The sequence below is a fragment of the Protopterus annectens genome, chromosome 2.part1, assembly GCF_019279795.1.
Source record: "Protopterus annectens isolate FY-2018-M chromosome 2.part1, PAN1.0, whole genome shotgun sequence".
Classification (NCBI taxonomy): domain Eukaryota; kingdom Metazoa; phylum Chordata; order Ceratodontiformes; family Protopteridae; genus Protopterus; species Protopterus annectens.
The window spans coordinates 1,005,869,758-1,005,877,257 of NC_056729.1; positions in this window are offsets into that span (position 1 = coordinate 1,005,869,758).

Genomic DNA, 7,500 nt, shown 5'->3' on the forward strand with positions numbered 1-7,500 from the left:
GTGTGTGTGTGTGTGTGTGTGTGTGTGTGTGTGTGTGTGTGTGTGTGTGTGTGTATTAGATAGACAGATAAATAGCTATTGATAAATATAGATTAATGGTTGCGGTGTATGTGGTCAAAATCAGCATTGGTCAAACATTAGATCATCATGTCCAATACAGTGAATGTGATTTTCAAAGATCAGCTTCTGCACAGAGGAAAGGACTGGCCTTCTGCAGGACCCATGTCAAAGACCATCCCAATGTTTCAATGGAACAAGATCTGATGCTTCACTGTAAGCCTTAATACATACCATGTTGGTCCTCTTTACCACTAGTTTTGTGGACTTAAGTAATTTCTCCTTCTGCCTGATGGTATAAACTCAAGAAAAAAGTGATAAAAGTGATAGTTGCACAATTTCTTAAAGGCCTTCAATGTGTCTTGCAAATAAATGTGACTGACTTATGTGCTTCTGATTAACCAAAGGATTTTTTTCTCTAAGATGCAGCAACATTTGTGGTGATAATATATTAGTGGGGGTACAAAGACTCTCCACCTGTATGAGCATATGGTTGTTACGTTCCCCACAGAGAAAAAAATAAAATTTTGGAAGTTTTCAGAAGTGAATTTTCAGCTAATCTCAGACACACACACACACATGCACACACACTGTCTTCAAAAGTGTTGCCACATCTGAAAAAAGTCTATTAGTGCCTTTTGTCTGGTGTATGACAATATGTAATACATCTCACCACCATCTCCAGACAAATAAAAAGAGACCAGGAATTGTCATTAACACTTTTCTTAACTTTCAGCTTACTGCTGAGTTGTAGTTGCTTTTGTATGCAATTTCTTTGCAAACAAGCCCACCACTCTTTCTTCTTTGTGCATTCAAGGACCCCCCCAGAGTTATAATTCAATATGCAGATGATTCCACCTAGCTTTGCCACCTCCCAGCCAGATCTGCAGACACTAACTTAGGATACTTTTAACAGAGTTGAAAATTGGCTTTCTGATCATCGCCTGATTTTAAACCCCAACAAAACTAAGCTACTTCTTTTCTCCCCCACCCAAAAGTCCTCAGTATTATCCTTCTCCATTAAGTCTAATAACGGGACTATAATCTCCCCAGATGTCTATACAAAGCTCCTATGTGTTCACCTAGATAACAATCTTAAATGCGATATGCATGTCAGTAAAACTATCAAAACCATTAATAAAACACTTGGCTCACTATATAGGATTAAACCATTCCAAACCCCGTATGCCAGAACTGCCATTGCCCACACTCATCTACTCTCTACCCTTTTCTATGCTTCCCCTCTACTTCCCAACTTAAACAAAACTGATCTTAACAAACTGTCTAGCTGTTATAATCACATAGATAGATTTCCCACTGGCTTACTCTACAGAACACATCACTGTATAAACCTTTAAAATCTTGGTTGGCTAGAACTACCCAGGTTAATTCAGTATAACCAACTTATAGTGGCTCATAAAGTACTTTACCAACCTGAAAAAACACTTTCACTTAAAAACATTATCTACCCCTACTGTAACCCCAGACCACTTCGTTCATCTAAATAGACTGGTAGTTCAGACTGTCATATCCAACAACTCAGCCGGTGACTCTCTGTTTGCCAACTGTGTTGGCAAAACTTGGAACTCACTGCCTGCTGACATTAAACTAGAGAAAACCCTAACTTAATTCAAGAAAAATCTCAAGCAGTATTTCAATTCTTATTGGTTATGTCCTTGCTCCAAGCCTGATTAAATCTTTAGTTATATTTGTGTACCAATACTATTTCACTTGCACTTTATTTGTGTTAGACTATTTCATAGGTTTGTGAGATTGTACAACTTACTTGTCTCTACAGTCTGAAAACTGTGCTTAATTTGTACTATGTATGTTTTCTTTTGTAACTAACTTTGGAACTTTTCTCCCCGGGCCTCCACTGAAAATGGACATGTATCCAGTCAGACTATCCCGGTCAAATAATGTAAAATAAATAAATAAATAAATAATGTTCACTACATGGAATTGAATTTCTGGTTGCTCTGATATTATATTTCCATGACAAGTTTTCTTCCTTTTATTCAGATACGTTGCCACCTAATGCAGTTAACATAGAGAGATCTGAATTCATCTTTGGGCTAAATGAGTGATAATTCCAATGACTACACTCAGATTTCACTTTATAATCCATTCATAAAGGGTTCAGTTACTGCTCATAGATGAAGCATCTTGATGTATAAATGGAATTTGCGTTTCAGAGTCAGACACCAACAGTCAGACAGGTTTTATGTCTTTTGAGCTTTTTGGTCAGATTTCTTTCACCAGTAAATGAGGCATAACAGGGATAATCCACATTAAGTAAGAACAAAACGAATGAAGGCAGGGTATGGAGTAGTGCAGGAAAACAAAAGCCAAATAAGTAAAAAATACTGCACTAAGCCTGCAGGCTAGAAACGTACTGTAAACTGTTTATTCAATAAAACAACAAAAATACACACAAAGTAAGCACTTTCACGACATCCAGTCGCTTCATCAGATAACATTCAAAGACAGTGCTCATCCTAAATAATCCTCTACAAAGTCAGCTGACTTAATTAATCACATCAATTAAAGTGAACACAGTATTTAAAAATGTGTGCATATATAATGCATAACATATGATATAAAACACATACTCAGAAGCATTTGCATACATTTTAAAAACATTTAAGAACTGTGTAAAAACTATATAAAAACTATATGAAATCCTTCTTTATAAAAACAGCATTCTTTATTTATGCCTAAGACGGCGTGCCTTCTGAAAAGGTTTTAATGAAGAAGTGCTGTTAAGACTTGGAGATCTTTCAGCATTTAGCAGAAGAATCCATTTCTGTTCTGCTGCTTCTGTGTGATTCTCCAGGTCCCCCCTCTAATATCTACATCTAATACTTGTAAAACAAAAAATCTAAAACTATGTGTAGGGTCATTTTGTAGCACATCTACTGCTAATGCATTGTTTTCTTTCTTGTTCTTCAAATCCCTGATGTGCTCAAGCACTCTGTCTTTCAGTTGTCTATTTGTTTTACCTACATAATAGGCATGACATTTCTCACAGAAAGAAAAATAGACCAAATTGACCGATTTAAAGTCTGCATAGTACCGCATTCTCAGTGTGAATCTCAAAGAGGGATGTTGGTAAAAGGAAGTAGTATATAAATATTTGCATGCTGTACAATGTCTACACGGAAATGTTCCTATCCTAGCAGATTCATACAGGTTTTTGTTTACGCTCTTCCTATGGCATAACTGTTGTTTTATGGATTTATTGTTTCTAAAAGAGAAGGATGGTGTTGTACCAACTATACTAATTAATTCTGGTGCATCTTGTAGAAGCCAGTGGTGGCTGGTGACTTCAAATTAAAGGAGGGCTGCAGGAGACAGCAGAATGGGTGGGGCCAATGGGAAGGGGTGTGGCCAACTAGAAAGTAGTAGAGCTATCCTCAAAACCCCAACAACGGGAAATTTAATTAAATACGCTGCACTGGGTGCCAAACCATCATTACAAGAGTCCAATCAAGACAAAATGAATTGTATAGGAAAAAATATTTCAATGCATTGGCTATATGACAACTTACTTAATATCTAGATGGAAACACAAAGGTTGTGAGGCATGAAAACATAAATTGCTTTTTAAATACATTACTGGAATGCCAGTCAAAGTCAAGTATAAAATAAAACAAGCAGCACTCAGCTCAAACCACTTCTCCTTGCACTGCAGTTCTAATTACAATTTATATTCAGCTTTATAAAATTACCAAGTAACATGCTGAAAGTAGCAATCTCTGTGATACCCTCACTTGTAAAAATGTTTCTTATCCAAAAAAGACCTGTTGCCTGACAACAACTATCTACTTGTTTCATGGGGAACACATGATCAAAGTAAAAAATGAACAGCGAACAAGAAACAAGCTTGAGATAAATTGCTTAAAGGATTACTGCACAAGTTATGGACCACACATGATAGATTGGCATTCTGATTAGTTTAAGGTTAAAGCCTGCAAAGATAACTGCAAGTCTCCAATAAATGTAATGAGCTTCTGAAAATACTGTAATCCTGTCCTTTATTTCAAACACTGTCATATGCATTTCAATACCTAAGGCTTATATGTTATCTAGGTATGTAAATATTCTCTGCATGGCAACAATGAAAAGGCTTTCAATGTTGGTAATTCTTTAACAGTATGCTTATTAAAGCTTACTTGCATATTACAATCTCCGACAAGCTTACGTGATGGTCAATAAAGCATTGTTACTTTAATACAGAGCAACAGCACACTGCAACAGCATGCATTTTCTGAATAATAAGAAGCATAAATCAACAGTATAAAAATATGACAGAAAACCAGAACATTCTGCAAAATCAAGGACAGATGAAAAGCCACAGACGTACTTGTGGTCTACCTTGGATGGGGGAATACTCTGCACACTTACACTGCATAACTGCTCCTTGCCTTGCTTGGATACATCCAGAGCCACTACAATGGGAAGTGGGGTGCAATAAGTAGGTCACAGTTTGAAATGTCTCTGGCTGACGGTGATGGCTCTGACACTCATATCTCTGAACCTCAGAGCAAGAAATCTGGACAAAGCTAAACATAGAAGTGGGACACAGGCCCAAAAATAAAGACAATGTTTAAATATTGCTCTTATAAACTTAGAAAGATAATAGAATAGTAGTAGGTCTTGCATTAGTATGAATTTTTGAAGGTATGAAATCTGAAACTCAAATGTCTGCCATTATTTTCTAACTTCAGTCTTTAATGATTTGCTACTAATTTGCCAGAAAACCACAATTTTATGAAAAACAGACCAAAAATTTTATGCAAAAATATAAAATTGCCACACAATACAGCTGAGAACCTGTCAAAGAAGGGACATATTTTTAAAATTAGTACTGTTAACTTGAGCAGCTGACAAAATAAGATCACCTACATGCATTTCTGAAATAAAAGTAATCTATAACTCTGATCATTACAGTTATTTATAATTGTAAACCCTCCACGTTTTCTTCCAAAATTGCCATTTTGCAGAGGGATTATTAGAGGGAGAGCAACATTTTGAGCCAAAATTGGGGACAGTTGAGAGGTTTGGATATTCCTAATTCTATAAAGTGATTTATTTGCACATACCTCTCAACCTCTTAATGCAGGAAATCTGGACAAGGTCAAATATATTGGGGGAACAAACAAACAGTACTAAAAACTGCTCTTGTATAAACTTAAGACAATTGATAGAATAACAGGTCTTGCTTTAGCATGCATTTTTCTGAAGGTTATGACGTCTGAAACTCAATGTCTGTCATTATTTAGTGACTTCATTCCTAAATGATTTGGCAGAAAACCACAAATTTTATGAGGAACAAACCAAAAATAAGAAGCAAAAATCTATTCATTCTGCTAAATTCTGGACAGTTGAGAGGTATAGTTTAGCCGGGGCTGTCTGAGTTTGCTGCCCTTCCCCCCCTCACAAAATCATGGTCGAATGGAGCGTCCCCCCTACAGCCATTCCAATGTCCCATTCCTTGGTTATTTCGCCCCATTTGCCATAAACACTGTAATGTGCATACTGCTTTACTTCTGTGATGATATGGATTTCATTTGAAAGTTTTATTTTATATTTTAAAGCATAAACCCTAATAGATATCTACTAAACATAGCAATGCAGTCTCACAATGAAAATAGACTTAGCATTAAAACTTCTCTGCCCTTGAAACTCACATTCATTGAAACAGCATTGAAACCTACATTCAAAGAAAATACATTTTGCCAGTGGCAGATAAAGATTAATTTTGGGCTGTTTTCAAATCATAGGCCCCTTGAACACAAAACATACACATGCTCTTTGATACACCTTCCTGACTGTATTAAATGATATTCCTTGTACAATACAGTACAGTTGAACTGCCCAATTCAGAACATTGCCACCATAAAAGTCTACTCAAACTTCAACAGTCCACCAGTATCAGTAAATATGCACAATTTCTGAAGAAGTAAAAGCCATCTAAATAATTCCACATTAAAGAAATCTGTTAACTAATGAAGAGGTTACTGCCAGCAAACAACTTTATATGTCATTGTTTCATTTACAAATAAAGTGCCTGTTGCCCTTGAGGAATAAATTGCTTATGTTGCATTAAAAAAATAATAATGCTAGTAATATTGCAATAGGGAATGGATGGCAAACTGATAACAGGTTCATAGTTACTAGGTATCTTCGCCAAAGAGAACTGTAGTATCCTTCCCCTTTACAACAGAGTACAGTGTCAGCAATGGATCTACCTACTGTGGGAGTAGAACCCACAGCCTTCTGCATCAAAAGCAAGTACACTACCTGTTGTGCTATTTACAATATAAGCTAACTCTGCATAAGCAGCACTAAACTTTTGTTCCCCTGCAGCTCTCAGCTCCTTTTAAAATCTACTCGACACTCAGCTGCATCTCTTAATTTTGCAGCACAAGAAATCTGGACAAAGCCAAAATGTATTTGGGGGGGGGGACAAAAGCCCAAAAACCAGGGACACATTTTAAACATTGCTTGTATAATGTTGGAAAGTTGCTAGAATAAAATGCTGTGTTACCACCATACATTTCACTGCCAAGTATTGAACCCAGGTCCTTGTGCAAAGCAGCCAAAGTAACATAACACTATACCAAATCATCTATTTTTATGAAAGAAAGGAAGACTGAAACTTAAATGGCTACCATTTAGTGAATTCAGTTCTCACCATAGCTGTCAACATCTTAGCACAAAACACCTGAACAAAGCCAATAATGGGGGAATACAGCCCCCAAACATATTCAGTGAGTTCAGTTATCACCATAGCTCTCAACCTTGGCACAAAAAAACTGGATGAAGTCAATAATGGGGGAATACAGTCCAAATATCCACTGAGGATACCAGAGAAAACCCACACAAACACAGGGAGGACATACAGACTCCACACAGAAGGCACCCCAGCCAAGAATCAAACCAGACAACCCACAGCTGTCAGGCAACACTGCTATCACTGCACCACTGCATTACTGTCTGCTTTAAGTAACAAAAATACTGAAACCACAGATTTTATGAGGAACAGAACAAATATGAGGCAAAAATTGCAAATGTTTTAGAAATGGTGGTGGGTAGGGAATTCAGGCTTTTGTCACTTGGGCCCCAGGTACAGGGTTCAGGCCTTATTCTCTACCCACTACCATGAAGCAACTGGTGCATTTTGCACACACCCACCCTTCTGGTCGCCACCGCACAGATCTCTGGGTTGGAAGGGTGGAGTTAACTCATTTCCCTAAACGGACTGCCTAACTGAGCAGTCTGGAGCTCAGGAATGCCTAAGCATGCGTGCTTGGAGTTCTGGTCTGCCTAACACACAGCAGCCAGGAACTAAGCCTGCAAGTCCGAGATATATTTTTTATTTTTATATGTTTCTATGGGAAGGTGGGAGAACTGGGGACTTTATTTTATGCACAGGTG